Here is a 10,993-nt window from a genome sequence, read left to right as displayed (position 1 = left end):
GATAGAAGCAAATTGCAGCATTTCTGATTCATTCTTGTTGCCTAATACTTTACATAGTTGTACAGTCAACTATTCTGTCTATGATTACTATAAATCAAACCATTTTTATAATGAAATATTCATACATACATATATTCTTGTGAAAATCATTAAAACTATGTAATGCTCCCTGTTGTTAGTGTTTTGTAAGTCAGAATGTTATGAATGACTGTGTATGCTTCTGAGTGAACATTGTTGCCAGTGTATGGTTGAACGAGCTTCTTTTGAGACATGAATGAAGTGATTGGCCAACATGCGTGTTAGTAATGCAGACTGTATGATGAGTTGTGACTCCGTGGCTTCAGTATTGAACACTGTGACTTAGCGACCGTAAAAAAGTAAAGCAAACTACAATACATTTGTGGGTGTCCGCGTCATCGTTAGCGAAAAACGCACCCAATCACCGACCACACGACTCAGAAAATGCAATGAAAACACCCTCCCGGCGTTATCGTCTCGGCAGAGTGGTGTAGCCGTGAGGTGCATACGATATCAAATCTTGACCGTTTCAGACAAATCCGGCGCCGTGTAGCCTATGTCTGAGACAGCACACACAACCTGGAACAGGCCCAGTTCACACCCTCAAGGATCCCAGCCATTGAGACAGCACACACAACCTGGAGCTCTTTGAAACAGCACAACACAACCTGGAGCTCTTTGAGACAGCACAACACAACCTGGAGCTCTTTGAGACAGCACAACACAACCTGGAGCTCTTTGAAACAGCACAACACAACCTGGAGCTCTTTGAGACAGCACAACACAACCTGGAGCTCTTTGAGACAGCACACACAACCTGGAGCTCTTTGAAACAGCACAACACAACCTGGAGCTCTTTGAGACAGCACAACACAACCTGGAGCTCTTTGAGACAGCACAACACAACCTGGAGCTCTTTGAGACAGCACAACACAACCTGGAGCTCTTTGAGACAGCACAACACAACCTGGAGCTCTTTGAGACAGCACAACACAACCTGGAGCTCTTTGAGACAGCACACACAACCTGGAGCTCTTTGCCTGTCCTATACTCTCTCCATTACTTCAGTGCCACTGCACACACCCTGCTTTCTCTAGCCACCCCCCACCCCACCCCTCCTCCAACTCAGCCCCCACCCCCCCCCACCCCCTTCAGCTCAGCTTGGCTCTGGCAGCAGTAACCAGCTCAAATCGGCTTCCCAGGCTCAAGCCTCTCTCTGCATCACTGGCCCCTGGGTTATATTAGGTAAATAAATTAGCACACTGCCCCACTCTCCTAAGGAGGCGGTGGGGTCACATGACATGATTTTCCCTCGCTTAACTTGAGCAGTTTGAGGAATCGATTGCATTATCTCCCTGCACTGAGTCAATGGAACCTGTACTGCAAGCCTTTCGGTATGTACACATGCTTTTTACTACATTTTTTTGCAAAGCCATTGCTTTCCCTAATGGAGTTTTAAAATGGGAAGAGTGTTATTTAAAGAAGCAGGAATGGGAAAACGACCATTGCATTGCCTCATCAGCCTAAATCTAATCACAGCTTTTAGTAAAAGTCTCAAAGTAATCAGAAAGGCAGTGAGGCAAACCATTCTCAATATTAGTGGAGTTGGGGCTATTTGTTATATTGGGACTCTTATCACTTAAATCAAAGGCGAACTAATACCAACGCTTTTCTGGAGAGATCCTCTGCCAAAGCCCATGCTTTGAACAGGGTTTAGCTGAGAACTCCTTAAGTGCTATAGCGCAGGCTTGTTTTACCAACATGTTTCTATCCTCAAGAAACACTCTGTCATTGCCAATGCAGACAGTGGGTTGAAAGCCACATTCAATCGATTGTGTTAAAAAAAAAAGGAACAGCTTTATCATTAAATGGCCTTTTCTTCTCGGTGCACAACATGGCTGGGTTTGTGGGTGTCCAGAACGGAGAGATTTGAGAGGATTTAGAAGGATTGTGGGGAAACAAATGGTTGTACTGTAGATGTATATTAGCAAGATTGCTCTTTGAAATGTCCTTTTACTGAGGCTTTGACATTTAAAAAACATTATTATCCATTCTCTTGTCATAGAATGCAAGGGTTTATTTGCCACACTGGCACAATAAAGGTAAAAAAGTGGGCGGGGTAAAACAGATATACAGTACATAATAACATACTGTATACACATGATATCTAAAAACAGGTTATTTCAACAGGCTCTTATTGAAGGTAGTTACAGCAGAGGGGTTCAATGATCTCCTTTAAGAGTTTATACAGGCTAGTGATGTTTTTCGTGGGGGTAAGTAGGGCCAAGTAAGGCCAAGTTGTCCATTTCCAATTTTCACTTTCTGCATTTGTTTTACAGTGACTCATTATTCTATTGATTTTTGATTTACATTTAATTGATGCCAGTGGCTTGTTTCTATGTTCGACCAACTCAATGTTTTGGTCTTGTTTCCTGCCATCGGGGCACTGTAGGTCTGAGTAGAGACAGCAGTCTGAAATCAGCACTTCAGGAAATAGTTTATAATCTTTACCACAGTCACCTTAATCCCCCTTGATCAGAAAAAAAGTGGATTTGTGGTCCCTGATGGCCCCAGTGTCCCAGACAACAAGCTGATGAACACTCCCTGGGATGTTGATGAGGCATCATGTGGATAATGTTGGCCTCTTCACTTTCCCCTCTGCCATTTCACACAGGCCTCTCACTGGGCAGCACAGGACTGGAGAGCACGGGATAGACTGGATGTGAATAGCTAACATTGCTCACATACACAACACATTGTGCATAGACTGGGTAATAGCATGCTGCTGACAGTGTGTAATTGTCGACCTGATATCTCCACCTCTCACTTTCATCTGCCTAAATCCCCCTTCACCATCTGCTCCCAATGTTGGAAGTCATTGATGTGAGTGTATCCTCATCAGAGAGTGCAGGTGAGGTTGGAATATACATATATAATTCTGGCATAGAGAGAGACACCCTTAATGAGTTTGTTGAGTCACTGCAGCTGGGTCGAAGGAAGGTGAAGAATGTCGTAGTGCAGGACAAAGAGAGTCTTGTACCAGTTAGTGTGTTACAAATGTTGTGGTATGCAACATGTGGTATGGACTTTGATTACCATGCTGTACATCTATTTGTGTGTGTGTGTGTGTGTGTGTGTGTGTGTGTGTGTGTGTGTGTGTGTGTGTGGTGTGTGTGCGTGCGTGCGTGCGTGCGTGCGTGCGTGCGTGCGTGCGTGCGTGTGTCAGCGCATGGGCATGTCTGTGTGTCGACTTGTCAGTGTGGGTGTATATGGGTAGTTCCGTGTAAAGGAATTCCACATTTAGAAATTCATCAGAGCATATCAACTTGGGTGTCAAATTAAAACTAAGAATCTATATTTTGGGGGAAATCAATACAATGATATTCAAATCCAGAAATTATGCATTTCTGTAAAGGACCCATGCAGTCATTCTGTAACCATCATTCTGTTACCAATGTAAATCCTCTTCACTTTCTGTAGCTCAACAATCAAAATAGACTCAAGGTATCATATGATCGCCAACATCCCACTCTTTCTGCAGACATATTTAATGTTCAGTTGGAATTGTTATTAGTCCTTGTGTATAGAGTTGTATGGTTTGTTAAACTTGTAAACTAAAAATGTTTGGTATACGTTTGAAAGTGAAAAAACGAGTCCCAGCATCATTCTGTTATCGTGGAATAATATAATATCGTCACTATAGGCAAGGTCATGAGTGTGGCAACTGCATTATTCTCTGTTGGTTGTGATTAGGTCTGAAGCCGACAGCAAGCACATGTCTGGTGTGAAGTGTGCTTCTCAGATGTGATGCTGTCTAACAAGCAAGAACAGAGCCTAACCTGCAATGTCTGTAATGATTTACCTGACCTGAATATTTTCATTATTCCTGAGAAAAGCCCTATTAAATCCTGCAAGTCTAAATGGATACTGCTATATGCATGTATTCAGATCCCCAGCTTCCGGAGTGAATATGGCTTGTATTTCCTTCAATACTATCGTAACATTATACAGTACATTTGTGGTAGAAATATTTACTTACAGAATATAATATTAAACATAAAATTATCAAATGATCTATTCAGAATTCAAGTTGTGTACCCCATTAAATACATCTTTCACCCTTTAAAGTGACTATTTCATGTCATATTATGAAAAAGCATGTCCATCAAACCTTAATAACCAATGTTTCCAATCAATCTGTCAAACAGAGATTATAGGAAGAGACAGTGAGTGACATGTGACCTTTCATTTGAAGATGAGTCATGATGGGAACAAATGGCAAAGCAAGGACACAGATTTAGCCTTCGATAGTGTGTTCTATATAGCTCAAAGGATTCTGCATGGAGGAGACTGGTAGACAGTTACAGTAATAGAAACGTCTAATTGACGTTATTTCAGCCAAATGGGACAATACCAGCTATTAGGCCATAAGGGGTGGTAACTTTTTCCTCAGTAGGAATTGGCATCTTCGTTAATTTTGTGTTAAATAAATGATAAGTGAAGTTACTTTTTCATTGTTTTTGGTTCAATTACTTCACTTTTATCTATAAATATTTTTTTTAAAGAAGATCAAATATTGATATATATATATTTCTTTTAAAAGGATATTTCTTTTAAAAAATAACTAAATATTTCATTGGGGTGTCCTAATTTTTTCACATGACTGTAGATTTCTGCCAGTGGTTGAAGGACTTAGCCAATAAGTCTTCACCTTGTACAGACACTGAGAAGCATCTGTGCTTTGGGAAGATTATATTCCACGGGGTGCCTGGCACAAGTCATTGAAACTAAAAATAACTTTTCTAAAACAGCAGCCTCATTTAATTGTCAAACTGCCAGAGCTGTGTTTTGTTTAAGAGTTCAGTCTCTCACTTTTGAACACAACTCATTTTTACCTTAGACATCCTGTACTCTACAGTACATACACACACACACAAACACATGCACACGCACACACATACAAATCCATGTGTACACACACACAGGTTATTCACAGATGTGCAGTGACCTTCAATCCCATATACTGTAAGCTTGTATTGTAATTATATGCATCAATAACATTTTTCAGTCACATTTTTCAATTTCAATCAATGAGTTCCAACCAATTAAACAGACAAGAATTGACTTTAATCAGTGGATTGGCATCATACTGACTGTGGCACAGAACCAATCTCAATACAACATTAGTACTTCTGGAACAATGTGCTTTGGACAGATGAATCCAGTTGAATTATTTTGGCACAGTAACAGAAGACATGTTTCTGGCGCAAACCAAAGACCGCATTTGAGCACAACAACTTCATACCAACTGTGAAGCAGTAACCCTAACCCACAACTGGGATCTTATGGAAGAAAATGGAACTGTTTGCATTATTACAAAAGTGGAATAAGGACTTGGTTCCACTAGGGGGGTAATAAACTGCTCTGCTATACTTAAGCGTTGTGGAACTCGAAGCCGTGGTATATCGTGGATATCGGCACAGCTAGCTGGGTGGTTACAACGGTTACCACATTTATCTATCAATATTTCACAAAAGAAATACAAGACAAACTTTTAATTAATGTATTATCACGGAACTATGTTTTATTGTAAGTGTATTCATCCACTGAACAGTTGTTTATCGGTTGCTAAGCAACGGTAATAATGTAACTTCGATAACGGTAATATATACAAACGCGGAGTAATATTAAAAGATGTGTCAACATTCCATTTAGCCGTGCGTATATCAGTGATATCGGCACGGCTGGAACGCAAACTGACCAATAGAGACAATGGACCGGATCTATCCGTTGTATAAAGTAGCATACAATTACCAAGTATTAGTAAAGTAGTAAGTAACAACATGTTGATACAATGTTGATGTTACAAATAGAGTTGTTACTAAACAGGTACTAAACAGGTATAGGGTTAACTTAACGTAAAGTGTTACCAAAAAGTGTTTACTGTATGATGGAGGGCTTTAGTCAGTGTCTCCTTGAGTTTTATGGAGAGGACATTTCTATACTGCATTTAGTCTGTGTGTTTCAAGTTTCAAGTTTCATTGTTACATTACATTAGTGTAAGGGAGTACAATTCTGTCCTAACAAGACAAGATAAAAAAAATTGACAAAGGCTATTGTGTCAGTGTCTCTGTATGTTCAGGAGCACATGTATATACAAATGTACTTGCCTGTGTGTCTGTATCAGGAGCAAGGATTGTGTGTTCAGGAGCGGATCTCTGTGTGCTTGTTTATTTAGGAAGTTTGCAGGAGATACTTGCTGATGAATTGATGGTGGCAGAGCGCTGATGCAGAAGCACCACTGGGGGGGGGGGGGGGGGGGGGTGAAAGGAGCGAAGGGTAGTGGGAGCTAGAGGGAATCAGCGGTGACCGCGTTCTTCTCATGCAGACAGCACCACGTCCCCGTCCCGTCCCCCCGCCACCCCCTTCCAGGAACCCAGCTGGGGCCGGCTGGCGTTAGCCGGCAGGGGGGACGTCGGGAGAACAAGGGCAAAGCAAAGACAGGCCACAGGGTACCCCACCCCACTGCTCTCTGTGGAGAGACCAGAGCCTCAACAGGCCTCGTCACAGCTCCATTGTCACACAGTTGGCTGTTTATTGACATGATCTGACTCATGCAGGGAGATTTGGGGTGTTTCATTTGCAAGTGACTCAAAGTGATGTGTCAGCTGTGTTTTCTGACCTCTTTAGTGCCTAGACATCCAGATATGGAAGCCTCAGGGTTAATGATGGTTCGGGACAAGCCCAGGGTGCCTCTCAAGTGCGCTAAACGATAGTGCTTTGTTACCATGTTCAAATTGAAGCAGCTGGCTGTCATCCTCTTTGTGTCCTACATCAGTCCTTGAAAGACACAGTGAGGCTAAAAATACCCCCCCCCCAAAAAACCGCCTTGGAGATTTCTTGATAGAAACTAATGGTGATAATCCACCATGGATGATGACTCTATACATGTACGACCCCTACTGTGACCCATCTCACCACTTAACACCCATATGGAGTGTTTACTGTGAATGCGCTGACTGCATGCAGGCTGGGATATATGGGACTAATCTGTTTAGCAGGTTTGCTCACGTGGTCCCTGTGTTTATACCAGAGGCTTTGGAAGAGGATCCGTCTGAGCCACAGTACTGTACATGTACTAGCATAAATAACACACTGGCTGCTGCAGGTTGCCCCTCTGTGTCTCTCCATTGCTGTGCTGTAGGTGGGATGTCAGTCTAATTCCATTGGTAACTGTGGTCATCACCCATTGAGCTCTGTTCGGAATATTGACGTTGTTGTTGTTGTTGTTGTTGCTGTTGTTGCTGTTGCTGTTGTTGTTGTTGTTGGGTGACACGCTGGGGGTGGCTGATGTGACATCTTGTCTACTGAATCATGGGGCTATATCTTTCTGTCTTAGTTTTCACACTCTCCCCCACCGAGCACTGTCATTTTGTGCAATCACATGCTTTCAAAAGAACAATGTTTACATTGTTCTTCTGTCTCTTACCAAGAAGAGTGTCCACAGGACTAGAGTTGTGCTCTCGATGACTGACATCTCCAACTGGACAGGAGTTCATTGTTGTTTTGAGAACCTCTTGTCAAATGTTGACTCTGTCATGTAGCTGGCCTAAGGCTGACCAGCAATAGCACAAAAAACACTTGAAGATAGTCTTAGTGATAGACATAAGAGGATCATTTTAAGAGGTATATTTTAACTTCTCAAAATGTAACAGCTAGATTATATCTCTCTGGTGTCGTGTTGAATATACACTATGTGTCATCTAGTTAGCCCTGCACTGCATCAGACAACAGGTGTACATGGACAGGAAGGACTGTTGAAAGAGTGGTACAGAGAGGAGGGTACCTTCACTCCAAACAGGTGATGGATAAACATCTATTACCCTCTCAACTGTAATTCAAAAACAAACCTAATTTTAATGCAACCACTTTGTGTTCCTAATTAATATGGGGAACCAGGCGTCCAGTTCATCCTTATTCTCGTGGCGATACCTTATGTGGGGAGAGTGGATTTATGGCGGCTGCGTTTCCAGGAAGCCAACAGATGTCCTATTTGAGCGGAGATGTGACGGGAATATAAAGTGCCGCCATGGTTCTTGGCGGCGGGGCAGACACACAGAGACAGTCTGTTCACTACGCACCGCCTGGTTCGGAGAAATCACTCACATCTCAAATCACTCGGATCTCAGTCCCCTTTTCGTCATGCTCTGACCTCTGACCCCCCTGAGCAGCCATCTCTGAACCATAATATGACCGACGATCGCTTACACCTCATTCAACCAAACCACCGGTTCAAATAGTGTAGTGTTTTTTGTGTCAACAAGAAGGAGAGGTGTAGGCGACGACATTTTCAGAGGACATTTTAGGTCAGGGGCGGTTATCGTAGATGAACAGCATACATTTTAGTTGTGATGTGAACACATTCGTTTTCCCTAGGCCGTGGGACAAGGGGCTGCCCTTTGCTGTTTGTTTTATTTATGACAGCCAATCTAATTGCTCTGAAGCACACCCCCTGCAATTAGTCCTCGAGTTTCAGAAAAACAGTATTTTTGGACTGCGTCGGTGGGAGAGTCGTCTGTGATTGACAGATGCCCCGGGACCTTCCCAGTGTTCTCTGCCATGTCCTCGTCCTCCTCCTGTCACTCTCCATTTAGAGTTTCGGCCCAGACACACTCTTCTCTTCTCTCCGTTTTCCTGTCTTCTTTTTACTGAGAGAGAGAAGGCGGCAGGGCATCACTCACTCCAGACTGCTCCTAGCAATGCCAATGTTGCCTGCTGCAGAAGGGCATCGGGTCATTGTTCCCGCGCCACCCTGCCTGCCAACAGCGCGCGGGGAGGAGGAGAAGAAGAAGGAGGAGGAGGGGGGAGAGAGTGCGATTGGCTCTTGGTCAAGCAAGGGGAAGCGGGACACACGTCTTCACGTTCACACTCCTGCGTACCCGTGGGTTCAGCCATAATACCAGCTAGGCGTTAGGCTGTAAGTTATAACAGCTTTGTACTAATGCGCCAAGCACCGACGTCAGCATGGCTGGCTATGGTGTTGAACTTGCGTCAGAGTTTGCCTTCGAACGGACAAATGTTTCACAACATCCCGGCCCTGCGACCTCACCCGGGTGGTGACAGATGTTGCGGTCGGCCGATCTATGAGCTTTCCTCCGGAACGAAAAACAGATGCCCACCAAGGGCAGCAAATGATCCCAGGATGCGGGGCCGTGATCAGGTTGTGAAATATCGAGCATGCCCAGAAAGCCGGGCAGCAGGGCGGGCGGGAGCCAGGGTGAGTGTGAGTGTGAGACAGACCCACACAGAGACAGACAGACAGACAGACATGGCAAGCTTCTGCATTTCCATTTCAAGGGCACGGTGCGGAGTGAGAGGCTTACAGACACGGGGGCCGTGGTGCTCATTAGAGCGGGCAGGCAGTCAGAAGGTTGCACATTAACAAATGAGGCTGACTTCACCCCCGCCTCTGCACAGGTCAGACGGTGCATGGCGTCCTCTGGCAGGTTCTCACAGAGAGCTCAGACGCAGGGAGAGATGGAGGACAGACTACACACTGCTCCCAGAGGGAGATCATGTACAGGGCTGTAGTGTTTGTTTGTTTGTTTGTTTGTAGTCACAGGTACAGTAAATATACCTCACTGTAAAGATAAACAGAATGTGGTTGTATTCCATAAAGGGATGGGTCGGGATTTTTTAACCATATCTTACCAGCATTGATGTCAATCGATGGGTACTATTTTTGGAACCTGTCTGTGCCGTCATTTATATGAGAGAGTCTTCAACGGATATCATTTTAGCCACAATGCTACTGCAAATACACAGGGCTACACGTTCAGTCTGTCCAAAAAGGTAATAATGAACTCCACATGACACTTCCAACTAATAATAAATCAGTGGCAGTCCATCTTCAGGCTAATTCCATTTTTAATATCATCGCTTTGAAGTCAAGTGAACATTCGGTCCATTATTTTTGTTATTTTTTCTGTCGAAGTATTCATTAACTGTGTCCCCTCTGTACAGCATCTGTGGAGCAATAGGTTGTAGATCCACTCAGACTGAGTCCCCAATACTATGTTAAGTTGCACCACAATGTAATGGATTGAACATTAATTTGACTTCAAAGTGATGGTATTAAAAAATAAAAATGAACTTCGATGGATTGCTACCGCTTTTATTATTAGTTGTGAGTGTCATGTAGAGTTTATTTGGGGTTTTCTTAGACAGACTGAACTTGTAGCCCCATCTACTTGCAGCAGCATTGTGTCTCATGAGGAAAAAGCTAGCCAGTGAACACGCTCCATATAACTGACGGCACAGACAGGTTCCGAAATAGTAACCATCGATCGACAGAATCGAATAGACATGTAGTAGAATAGACATGGCTCAAAAATTCTGAACCATCCCTTTAATCCTGCCATTCACCCTTGTATTTCAGAGGAGGCAGCCCTATTACCAATTACTGTACATTGTTTGGACATTGTAGGTTCATCGGTTTAGTCAGTGATGACAGTTCATACAGTACAACATACTGTACAGTACATATTTGTTGTTGTTAATTTACATTATCAAAGCCAGGAAATCAAATGTGAATCAGTGAATTAATAGTGCTTGATTTAGAAATCAGTCCAAGTACACAATGAAATTGAATTAAAAATATATATCTTATTTTTTGACATTTAATAATAATATTGACAGTCTGGATGCATCGATATCAGTCTCTGCATAGTAACAGTAAGGCTACATCCTGGTTCTCACTGCTCTACTCGCCCTCCGCCTCAGTCCCATCTCTCTGTGGTCAGGCTCATCTCCTCTGGGGTGAACACAGGGCTGGATGAGCAGGCCTTCTCCATGTCGCTCCACATGCCCGAGGCTCTGCACTGGTCTGGGGGTGAAGGGGGCTGAATTTGCCAGGGGAAGTAAGGCCAGGATGTCTCTGCTGGGTACGCCTTCATCTCATTGAAGGAGATCCGTG

The sequence above is a fragment of the Nansenia antarctica genome (genome assembly GCF_963989245.1).
Source record: "Nansenia antarctica genome assembly, chromosome: 10".
In the NCBI taxonomy this organism is placed as follows: domain Eukaryota; kingdom Metazoa; phylum Chordata; class Actinopteri; order Argentiniformes; family Microstomatidae; genus Nansenia; species Nansenia antarctica.
This window is presented reverse-complemented; position numbering follows the sequence as displayed.